Below are 12110 nucleotides of genomic sequence, written 5' to 3' on the forward strand. Positions count from 1 at the left end.
TAATATCTATGAAGTCTGGAAACAAAAAAGTCCTAGACTGGAGGATATAGTAAACCCTTGATACAATGAACTAATTGGGGGGAGGGGGAAGTCGCCATATCTGAAAGTTTGCTATACATGAGGGGTCAGTATTTCCGAGGGATTACTGAACTCAGTTCGCTATATAAGGGGAGTCGTTCAGTCCTACGAGCTCAAACATAACCTAAACTAGCTCGATGAAGTTTTACATGGAGAATTCAATGGTTTATGAAGTTGTACCTGTAAATACAATACTGTATGAAGTCGTACATATAAATAAAATACCTATAATATGTACATATAAATAAAATACCTATAATAAGAATACAGTATAATGTAGTACTGTTACTGTACACTTACTGCGCCAGGAAGGGATGCTACTGAAGTACACTTACTGTGCCAGGATGGGATGCTGTTGAAGTACACAATGTGTCAGGAAGGGATGCTGCTGTCACCGTGGGCTGATTCCCGAACTTTCCCCTCATTTAGTGACCTTTGTTCCCAAAATCCGGGGGAAGTTCGGTTGCAATTAGGTCGTTTGTAATATCCGAAGTTCGCAACAAGTGGATTCGTTAAATCAAGGGTTTACTGTACTTCATCTGAGTCCCCAGTCAATTTAACATTTACTCCAAACAGTGAATTAAATCCCTTTCAGCACAAAGATGTACTCTGTGCTTCATTCTGGCTAATCGTTTAGTTTCATTTTTAAAGGCTCCAACATGCTTGCATGCGTCGGCCTTGGTCACCTAATGGTGGCTCTCCATGCTGCACGATCCATTGCAGCCTCCCTGTTCAGTCCCTTAACCCTGAGGTCACACTTAATGACCTCGTCCCATGTCGGTCTACCCCTCATAACCCCACCCCCAATATTAACACTTCTCACCTTCCTCACCCAATTATCATCCCCCATCCTCTCCACATGTCCAAACCATCTCAATCTGACAATTTTACTCTGTTTAGGTGGGATTCCCCAGAATGAAGTGGTTAGAAACAACTTCCATAGACTCATTCAGCACAAGGACATACTTTATATTTTATTCTGAATAATGCAAGATGATTATATACAGCTGATCCTACAAGACGAAATGATCAAATGACACTGCATAAGGCAATCCCCACTCTAACATAAAGAAATGAAAGAAAAGTGTTTTGGGGCCGAATGCTAATTGTCAGCCAGAATATGCTGCTGGCTAAGTCCAAGATTTGGGCCATATTTGATACCCTGAAGGTTTCATGTTGACAGCACAAGCCGCTCATGAGATATAATGGTGCTAAAGGCGGGCGATAAAAACTAGTTGACCTTTGGCAGCAATTTAGGTGATCTTGACCTTGATCCTGAGTGTCCATTTTCAAATACGTTCAAGATTTTGGCAATATCTTGATACCCTGAAGGTTTCAATTTGATAGCTCAAGCCATTCATGAGATATAATAGGAACACACACACAGTCGGTAGAGAGGTGGCCAGCAGTCCTGACGGACCCAGGTTCGAATCCCGGATGGGGCAGGGAACAGTTTAAGGATTTGAATTTCATTAAACCAGGCTTTACCGATCTACCAGAAGACCCGCCGACATGTCGTAAAAATACCTCCGCTAATACCAATACACCAGTCCTGTATGAGACAGCCCTAGCATGTATTCAATATGAACGGTGGGTGTTAGCGCTGAAGTGGTGACATGTAGAGGCGTATGGTATGTAGGAGGACTGCTGGGCCTTGATAGCAGGCTGTGAAGCCTATGCCCAGAGTCGGACACATAAAAAAACACACACACACACACACACACACACACACACACACACACACACACAAACGAACAGCCGGAGAGAGCAGACGTCCCTGCAATCGCTCCTAACCTTAAGTAGTTTCAGGAATTTTGTCTGTCCTGTCTCCTATGGTCTTGTCTTAAATTTAAAATAATGAAAGTTAACCCCTACACCGCGGGATTGTTTACCGATGTTCTGCGTGTGCCGCGGGGTTATTCGGGCTCCGACAGACTCTCAAAAAATATTTGCCAAAAATCAGTTATTAGTCCTAGAATATTAAAATTATATATGCTTATGGCACATACCTTCAGCTTTCTCCTGGAATGTTTGTTGAGCCTTCGTCAGTTACCGTAGGACTTGTGGAGACCTCTGAAGTTGGGTAACGAAGTCTCCACTTTACACTTCCCGACAAACCGTAATATGATTACCACAGCCAGATATTAACACTATAAACACTACTCTATGATTTTCAAGTAGTTTGGGATCCATACTCCAAAAAAAAACCACCGTGAAAACAATGAAAATTATGAGCGCGTCTGATCGTCGCACTGGCACTAGTTCGCTCTTGGTACTCTGTCATTTATTATTCATAAACCCCCTCACACTTTATATTTCTATTACTATATAACACTTATATATATCTACAGTCTTTATCCATAAGTTTCCTTCAGAAGTATTAGTTTATTGTCACTGTAGGGATTCAATTTCTTTCAGTAAAATACGTAGCATTCACTTTCTCGTCCTGTATACTGGCATTCAGAGTGAATGTCACTTTCATCTTCACTCTCATAACTCATAGTATTCAGACATGCTATAGTGAAACTTTCACTTTCATTACTCCTAGGGCATATACTCGTATTCTTATAATACTACTCATTTACATTTCTATTTACGTTCTCTATTTTATTTACATTATTTACATTTCTATTTTATTTACACTGTGTTATGCACTGTCACTTGAAGTAACTTATAAAACTATTTTCCATTGTTCACGTATATTTACATTCATTACTTTCACTTGCTGTTTACACATTATTTACAATTCCACTTGCACTGTTTTACTCAATAGAAAGATCGTAGTCACTCTTTTATCAATTGTCAGCCCTTTACCTCTTTCCACACGAGGTTTAGTAGGGGGTAAAGGTCACAGGGCCCTTTGCATGGGGGTGAAAAAAGGCCCTGAAGTCAGCAAGAGGATGAGCCGTACCTCCTCTTCGGAAGATGAGAGAGAACTGATAAAGGAGGGCCGGCCCGGGTTAAGGCCTACTTAGGGGTTATTCAGTACTACCAACGTAGCTCTTGAAACAGCTATGTATTTCACTGAAATGATTGGCAGGAAATCTAGACAATACACTATAAATAAGGTAGTTCCAGGTGAATGTAAATATCACTTAGGCTTCTCCCTTCCCTCCTTATATGTATATTTATTATGAAAATAGATTATATGGCATATTTCAAGGGGAAAAAAACAGCGAAAATTAGCGAACGAGTGCACGTGAGGTGTTGTCAGGTGATAATTAGCCAATTCCAGGTGTATGGCACTCTCACTTACCTTATTTCTTTCTTCTATATATTATTTGGTATAAGAATAGGGCATAGGGCTTATTTCAATGGATGAAATCAGTGAAAAATTCCAGGGAAGATTTACTTAGCGTAGCACGGCTGGGCAGGCGAGAGGATAGTGTAATGGAGGGGGGGTAGGGAGGGGAGTCAAGAACGGGGAGAAATGGCTAAATTGTCAACAATGGATGGGAGTACAGATGAGATTAGGAGTGCTGACTAGTGTTGGACATTGGCAGTACTGATAGATGATACAAGCCCCCACTTGGAAGCCCGGGTGAATTCAAAATAACACAGAATCACAAAAGCGACGCCCCGCGGTATGATCCCTTGCTCCCAAGCATCACGAAAGTGACGCCCCGCGGTTAAGGGGTTAATAGACTACCAAAAACGTAAAGATTTATTGGCTATAGTATACATGAATGTTTGTAGTTTTTTCTGTAACAGCTGTTTTGGTACTTTACATTAAACATGACCAAAAACGTAAACAATGAGGGACTCGAATTTCAAGGATTTGATACAAATACCAATGTCATGGACCTGGTTAAAACATTAATTATGAGGATTAGTGAACTTGAAAAGAAAGTAGAGAATCTAGTGATAAAAGATGTATCTGAAAATACGGATAGTACCATACAGAGTCTGATCCAATCCAGTGAAACAGTGAATGAAGAGATTAGGAATTTGAAGCAGGAAAATGTTGAATTGAGGAGGAAACTAAAAGAGAGTACTAATAAAACGGAGAAGGTGAGTAATGTATTAGAAGAGCATAAGGCAAAGTGGGCACATGTAGAAGAAGAACAGAAAGAAGTGGTCAGTTTAAGAGAGATCATCCAAGAAGAAAGGGATATGAATAAGAAAAAAATGGAAGAAAATGTAGTGAAAATACTGAAGAAAAAAGAGAAAATAGTGAGAGAAACTGCAGAAAGGAACAAATGTGTGGTAGTATTTGGAAACAGGGAAGAGGAAGAAAAGGTTAGGTTCGTAAGACTCGAGAGAGACATGAACCTGGTGAGAGGAATATTAGGCAAGATTGACTCCGAAAGAGACAAGCGGGTAAAAGAAATTGAGGAAGTAAGGAGGATAGGGCCTTATAAGATAGGGGAAACAAGACCAGTGAGAGTCAAGTTTACATCAGAAAGTGTAATAAATGAGATACTTAAAGTGACTTGGAAATTAAGCAAACAGGCGGGGACGGAAAATATTATAATAAGAAAAGATCTGAATGAAGATGAAAGAGAAGTTTTAAAATCATTAAAGGAACAAGCAAAGGGAAAAAATGATAAGAGGGCAGAGGAAGAATGTAATACTTTTTTTTTCGAGAGTATTGGATATGAAAGTAAGGAAGTGGTATTTAAGGAAATAGAAGTGAAGGAAACTAAGGGGGATGGCTGTGAAAGATCAGAAGTTGAGGAAGTTTTACGGATAGAGAGTAGGAGAGAAGAGGGTATTAAAAATGTCAAAAATAATTTGAAGGTGATATATATTAATGTTGATGGTTTCATATCGACAAGGATCGAAATTAACGATTTCTTGAGAGAACATGAACCTGATATCATGTGCCTTGTAGAGACCAAATTAAGAGAAGATATTGATGTTCATTTGGGAGATGGTAAATACAAACTGTGGAGAAAAGACAGGAAAGAAAAAAAGGGAGGAGGAGTGATGATAGCAGTGAAGAACAACATAAATGTAGATACTGTGGAAATCGGAGAAGGCAGGGCTGAAGTGATATATATGAAATTAGAAACTGGAGAGAATGTTAAGAGAGATATGGCGGTAGTGTATGTTCCCCCAAAGACGAGAGCATGGAAGGATGACGAATACCATGAGATGTTGTCAGATATGGCTATCTATTTGCAAAAAATAGTTGAGAAAAGCAATAATATAATTTTAGTGGGTGACTTTAACTGTAAAGAGGTGAACTGGGAGGAATGGTACTCGGAAGGCAACGAGGATTCATGGGGCACTATGTTATTAAATATAATAATGAATAATGTGATGACTCAATGGGTCAAAGAAGAGACAAGGTTTCGAGGTGAGGACACACCAGCAAGGTTAGATTTACTGTTCACCAAAGAACCCGATGTAATAGAATCATTGAAATATCTCTGTCCTTTAGGAAAAAGTGATCATGTGGTCATTGAGTTCCAGATGTTAATAGGGAACGTCGAGCCAAGAGACGAGCTTCATAGACAGGGAAGATACAACTTTGGGAAAGCAAATTTTACAGGATTGAGAAACTTTTTTGAAAATGCGGATTGGAAAAAATTCAGAGAAACAAAAGAGATACAGAAGAAGTGGGATATCTTTCTTGACCTCTATAATTTGGGAGTGGAAAAATTTGTACCAAGAGTAAGAGGGAAAGAAAACAAGAAAAAGGAGTGGTTTAATAGAAGGTGTATGATAGCAAAAAGAGAGAGAGATAAGGCGTGGAACAATTGGAGAAAGAGAGGTAAGAACAGAACAAAGGAAGAATATAAAAGAACAAGAAATGAATACACAAGAATACGTCGAGAAGAAGAAAGGAATTTTGAAAAAGGTATAATAGACAAAGGCAAGGATGAACCCAAACTGTTTTACAGGTTTGTTAATGGCAAACTGAAACAAAAGGAAGGAATCACCAAACTGAAAGTAGAAGGAGAGGTCTTTAAGGATGCGGCAATGCAAGCAGAAATAATGAACAAATGTTTCCAGTCAGTTTTCACTAAAGAAAAGGAGCTTGTGGAAGGGGAGGGAGTGATTAGAAATGTTCCTGTGATAAAAGATATAAAAGTGGAGGTACAGGAAGTGTATAAATTACTGGAAACTCAAGATGTAAGGAAAGCCCCAGGACCTGATGGAATTTCTAATTGGGTACTGAAGGAATGCAGAGAACAACTGGCGGATAAAATTCACAGTTTAATCGTATGCTCATTGGAAGAGGGGAAACTGCCACAAGAATGGAAGAGGGCAAATGTGGTACCAATTTACAAGGGAGGAAACAGGGAAGAACCCCTGAATTATAGACCAGTGTCTCTAACCAGCATGGTTGCAAAATTGTGTGAGAGAATCCTGAAAGACAGATGGATAAAATATCTCGAAGAGATGAATATTTTGGCTGAATGTCAGTTTGGATTCAGAAGTGGAAGGTCATGTGTTTCAAACTTGTTGAGCTTTTACTCAAGAGCGATTGATGTGGTACACGAGAGAGATGGTTGGGTGGATTGTGTGTACTTAGACTTAGAGAAGGCCTTTGACAAGGTACCTCATAACAGACTAATGTGGAAACTAGAATATATAGGAGGACTGAAGGGGAAACTTCTGGAATGGATGAGAGACTTTTTGAGAAACAGACAAATGAGGACAGCAATAAAGGATAGGATGTCTGGATGGAGGGAAGTAACAAGTGGAGTCCCTCAAGGCTCGGTGTTGGCGCCAGTAATGTTCCTGATTTATGTAAATGATATGGTAGATGGAGTGAACAGTTATGCAAGTCTGTTTGCTGATGATGTAAAGATCCTGAGGAAGGTAGAGGTTGAGGAAGATTGTAAAATACTGCAGGAGGATTTGGATAGGATACACCGTTGGAGCCGGACATGGGAAATGAAATTTAATGTAAAGAAATGTAAAATATTGGAAATGGGTAAAAGTACCAGAAGGCCATCACTGAATTATTTGTTGGATAATGAATTAATCACAAAAAGGAGAGAAGAGAAAGATTTGGGACCTGGTCCAAGATAGTCTGTCACCAGAAAAGCACATTAACAAGATAGTTGGAGAGACTTATAAACTCTTGACTAACATAAGAGTAGCATTTCATTATATGGATGAGGAGATGATGAAAAAATTGATAGTGGCAATGATCCGCCCCAGGTTAGAATATGCAGCGGTAGTGTGGTCCCCACACAAAAAGAAAGATATAAACAAGATTGAGAGAATACAAAGAACAGCAACCAAGATGGTCCCCAGTCTGACAGACCTGTCATACAGAGAGAGGCTGGAAAAACTGGATTTGTCCTCCTTAGAGGAAAGGAGAAAGAGGGGAGACATGATTGCAGTCTTCAGGACCATGGTGGGAGTGGATAAAATTGACAAAGATTATCTGTTTGTATGGGATAAGAGAGCAACAAGAGGACACGGAATGAAATTGAAAAAGTCAAACTGCTTGAAGGATATCAAGAAATATAGCTTTCCTTACAGAAGTATAGATTTATGGAATAGCCTGGACAAAGAGACTGTCCAGTCTAAAAACTTAAACGAGTTTAAAGCCAAATTTGACTTATTGAGAAATAGCGATGAAAACCCACGAGCATAGTACATTCCGTGTATATCACAATTAGGTATAAATACTTAAATATTGGAACGACTTAGACAAAGAGGTGGTGCATGAGGAAAACATTCATGTGTGTAAAGGTAGACTTGATAAATGTGGATATGGAGACAGGACAACACGAGCATTGCTCAATTCCTGTATACTGCAAATAGGTAAATACACACACACACAGGTTGCCGACAGAGACAGAGCTCTTCCTGGATCATTGGGAAATAATCGCTGAATCAGGGACGAAAAGGAGACCAGCCTATTTGTGACTATATTAATGAGTGAGTGAGTGGTGGTCCCGTCGGACTGTTCTGGTGCCAATATTGTTTCCCATGACTAGTTGCAGTTTCACACAATTGTTGCACTTTCATATAAAGTTGTTTATTCATAATTAACAATATACAACAAGGTGTGAATGATAAACAAACAAACGCCATTTCACTGTAAAGTGTGGCTTGGTATAGGATGCGCAATCAGACATCTTCTTTTAATCAAAACCTAGAGTAAAGGGAAGGTGATAGAGAAATATGAATTGTATATATGTTTAAGTCTTGCAGGAAATATTTACCTTGTGGGTATACCTTAATATAATCAATACTATTTTACTGAGGTGTATAATGTACATGGTATAGTTATGATGCTTCTATTCATGTATAAATCCCAGTTGTTCATGGAGGTTTAGCACCTCTGATTTAGCTGGCTTGGCACCACACCCAGAGGGGATGGCGGCCGGCTAGGGCAGAACACATTTATCATTCAAACAAGAGGGACATATAACTCTGAGGTCTCTCAGTGTCGCAGTTGTATCTATATGTGGCCAATAAAGAGAGATTTAATCTGCTCAGTTTCAATTCACCTGCACATGCTACCTTCTAAATTCCTCAAACAGGATCCTACACCGATTCCCACCATCTCCAGTGTGTGAGAAGACGTTTTGGTGGAGTGTGTCAGCCGGAAGTGACTTAGACCAGGAGCAACGTTAACCTTGCTTGGAACTGTAAGGTCACGACTCATCTGATATATAAATTGGTGATCAGCTGTGGGGTTCCAAGCTGATATATTAGTGACTAGTTGAGGAATCCATACAGCCAAAACATATTTTTGGTTGCAGCAGCAGGATTCCTGCCTGCTGTTACAGGGCAGTAGTAAAAAAAAAAAAAAAAAAAAAAAAAAAAAAAAAACCAGATTCGGTCATAAATAGAACATGATATAGTGGAAATAAAAAGTCTCTATAAGGCTGAATCATGGCGGAAAGGGACGGTGCTTTGTTTACAACTGGTGAGAAAATATTTGAGGGCTTCTCTGAAGAGCATGTGGGAAATGGAAGTATTAAGTTGAACCAAACAAGAATAGCAGGTGTAGAGAAAACAGCAGAGAGGAATGTCCTGGAGATAAAAAAAAGGAATGGGCAGTAATTAGAGAGTTACAGGAACGGACCATAGAACAGGAAAACAATATCAAAGTTCTATGGAATAAACTGGAAAAAGTTTGCACACGCAGTGACGAACAAGAAAGAGAAATTGCAGAATTAAAAGTGAGTAATGAATCTGCCTCTAATGAAATAAAACAGCTCATGAGGGAGAATAAGAGGTTAGAAGAAGAAAGGAACAGGATGAAGAGCAAACAAGATGAGTATGAATCCAAATCAAGAATACAAGATGAGCACATTAAAGAAATCAAAAAGCAACATAAGGGATGGAAGAAAATTCAGTAAGAAGGAAATGTAAATTTGAAAGAGATTATAGAACAACAAAGCAAGGGAAAGGTGGAGAAGGAAGTGGTCAGGATACTGAGAAGTAGAGAATCTTTAGTTAGAGATGCAGTAGATAAGAAAAAACGTGAAATAATTTCAGGAGTTAAAGAAAAACGTATGACAGAAAGATCAGAAAGAGAAGGAGAAGAACTGAGTAAGGTTAAAGAAATAATACCAGCAGTCATGGAGGAAAACAACGAAGCTCAAGAAGAGATTGAAGAGGTGTTTAGGTTAGGAAAGTACGAGGAAGGAGGAGCAAGGCCATTGAAAGTAAAGTTTAATTCCCAGGCAACAGTAAATGAAATTAACAACAGAACATAGAAATTAAAAGACAAGGAAGGGTTAAAAAATGTTTGGATAAGGAGAGATGCAAATGAGGAAGAAAGAGCAAAAATAAAGGAGTTAGTAAAGGAAGCAATGGTTAAAAAATGAAGCGAATGGAGGAAGAGATGACAATGTTTTATTGGAAAGTCATGGGTCAAAAATTAATGAAGTGGTACCGACAGAGAGAAGAAGAAAAGAGATTATAAAAAACATCAAAAATAATTTGAAGGTGGCATATTATAATGTTGATGGTTTAATATCGGCAAGGGTAGAAATAAAATTTTTTTTGAGGGTACAAGAACCTGATGTTATGTGCCTTGTAGAGACCAAGTTAAGAGAAGATATTGATGTTCATATGGGAGATGGTTAATACAAACTGTGGAGAAGAGACAGAAAAGAAAAAAAGGGAGAAGGAGTGATGATAGCAGTGAAGAACAATATAAATGTAGATACCGTGGAAATGAGAGAAGGCAGGGCTGAAGTGATATATATGAAATTAGAAACTGGAGAGAATAGCAAGATAGATATGGCGGTAGTGTATGTTCCCCCTAACACAAGAGCATGAAGTAATGATGAATACAAGGAAATGTTGTCAGCCATGGCTAGTTTTTTTAGAGAAAATGATTGAGAAAAGCAACAATATAATTTTAATGGGTGACTTCAATTGTAAAGAGGTGAACTAGGAGGACTGGGACTCAGGAGGTACCAAAGATTCGTGGGGCACTATACTGTTATATATAACAATGAACAATGTGATGACGCAATGGGTCAAAAAAGAGACACGGCTCCGAGGTGAGGACACACCAGCATGGCTAGATTTACTGTTTACCAAAGAACCTGATGTAATAGAATCTTTGAAATATCTGTGTCCTATTAGAAAAAGTGATCATGTGGTCACTGAGTTCCGGATGATACTGTGGAACATGGAGCCAAGAGACGAGCTTTATAAACAAGGAAGATACAACTTTGGGAAAGAAAACTTTACAGGATTGAGAAAATTTTTTGAAAATGCAGACTGGAGAAAATTCAGAGAAACAAGAAAGATACAGAGGAGGTGGGATATTTTCTAGAACTCTATAATTCAGGAGTGGAAAAATTTGTGCCAAGAGAAAGCTGGAAAGAAAACAGGAAAAACGAGCGGTTAAATAGGTGTATGATAGCAAAAAAAGAGAGAGACACGGTGTGGAACAATTGGAGAAAGAGAGGTAACAACAGAACAAAGGAAGAATATAAAATAACTACAAATGAATACAAAGGAATATGTAGAGAGGAGTAAAGGAATTTTGAAAAAGGTATAATAGACAAATGTAATGATGAACCCAAAATGTTTTATAGATTTGTCAATGGCAAACTGAAACAAAAGGAAGGAATCACCAAACTGAAAGTAGAAGGAGAGGTCTATAAAGATTCGGTAATGCAAGCAGAAATAATGAATAAGTGTTTCCAATCAGTTTTCACTAATGAAAAGGAGTTTGTGGAAGGGGAGGGAGTGACTAGAAATGTAGTGATAAAACATATAAAAGTGGAAGTACAGGAAGTGTATAAATTACTGGAACCTCAAGATGTAAGGAAAGCCCCAGGACTAGATGGAATCTTTAATTGGGTACTGAAGGAATGCAGAGAAAAACTGGCGGATAAGATTCACAGTTTAATTGTGTGTTCTCTGGAAGAGTGGAAAGTGCCTCAAGAATGGAAGAGGGCAAATGTGGTACCGATTTCTAAGGGAGGAAACAGGGAAGAACCCCTGAATTATAGACCAGTGTCCCTAACCAGCATGGTCACAAAATTGTGCCAGAGAATCCTGAAAGACAGATGGATAAAATATCTGTACGACATGAATATTTTGGCTGATCCACTCACTCAATGTAGTGCTGCTGTCGGATGTCTGCCCTTTCCTGTCCTCCAAATGGCTCTTATTTGGTGAGCCACAGCTCGCAAATGTGAGTATTTTTTTCCTTCGGTGAACAAATTTTACATGCAAGTCGCCTTTGGCGAGGAGAAAATACATCCACTTCAAAACCCAGTGAACTACAAAATAAGTAAATCTCAAAAAAAAAAAAAAAAAAAAAACGCACATTGTCTATCTATCTATCTATTGCCAGACGCCTCAATCCCGTTTGGGGTGGCCACAAACAAATCGCCTCCAAGTCGCCCTATCCCCCGCCATTTCACTGCCCTGCTCCCAACTCACACCCCCCTCTCTCATATACCTCTCCACCCCATCCCTCCATCTCATCCTCGGCCTCCCCCTCCCTCTTCCCCCCTCCACCTCACTCACATACACTCTCTTCATCAGTCTTTCACCCTCCATCCTCTCCACATGGCCAAACCACCTCAGTGTGTTCCTCATAACGCTTCCTATCACATCCACATCCACACCACAACGCT

The 12110-nt window shown here is 39.2% G+C and overlaps 1 protein-coding gene across 1 annotated transcript in view; it reads right to left on the bottom strand.

Annotated features, from left to right (window-relative positions):
- Positions 1–12110, bottom strand: part of LOC145393503 (proteasome adapter and scaffold protein ECM29) — an 835694-nt gene that overhangs the window by 455404 nt on the left and 368180 nt on the right. The gene's annotated exons all lie outside the window — the stretch shown is intronic.

Source organism: Coenobita brevimanus, chromosome 24 (assembly GCF_032717465.1).
Source record: "Coenobita brevimanus isolate Jiangsu-jjx chromosome 24, ASM3271746v2, whole genome shotgun sequence".
Classification (NCBI taxonomy): Eukaryota; Metazoa; Arthropoda; class Malacostraca; order Decapoda; family Coenobitidae; genus Coenobita; species Coenobita brevimanus.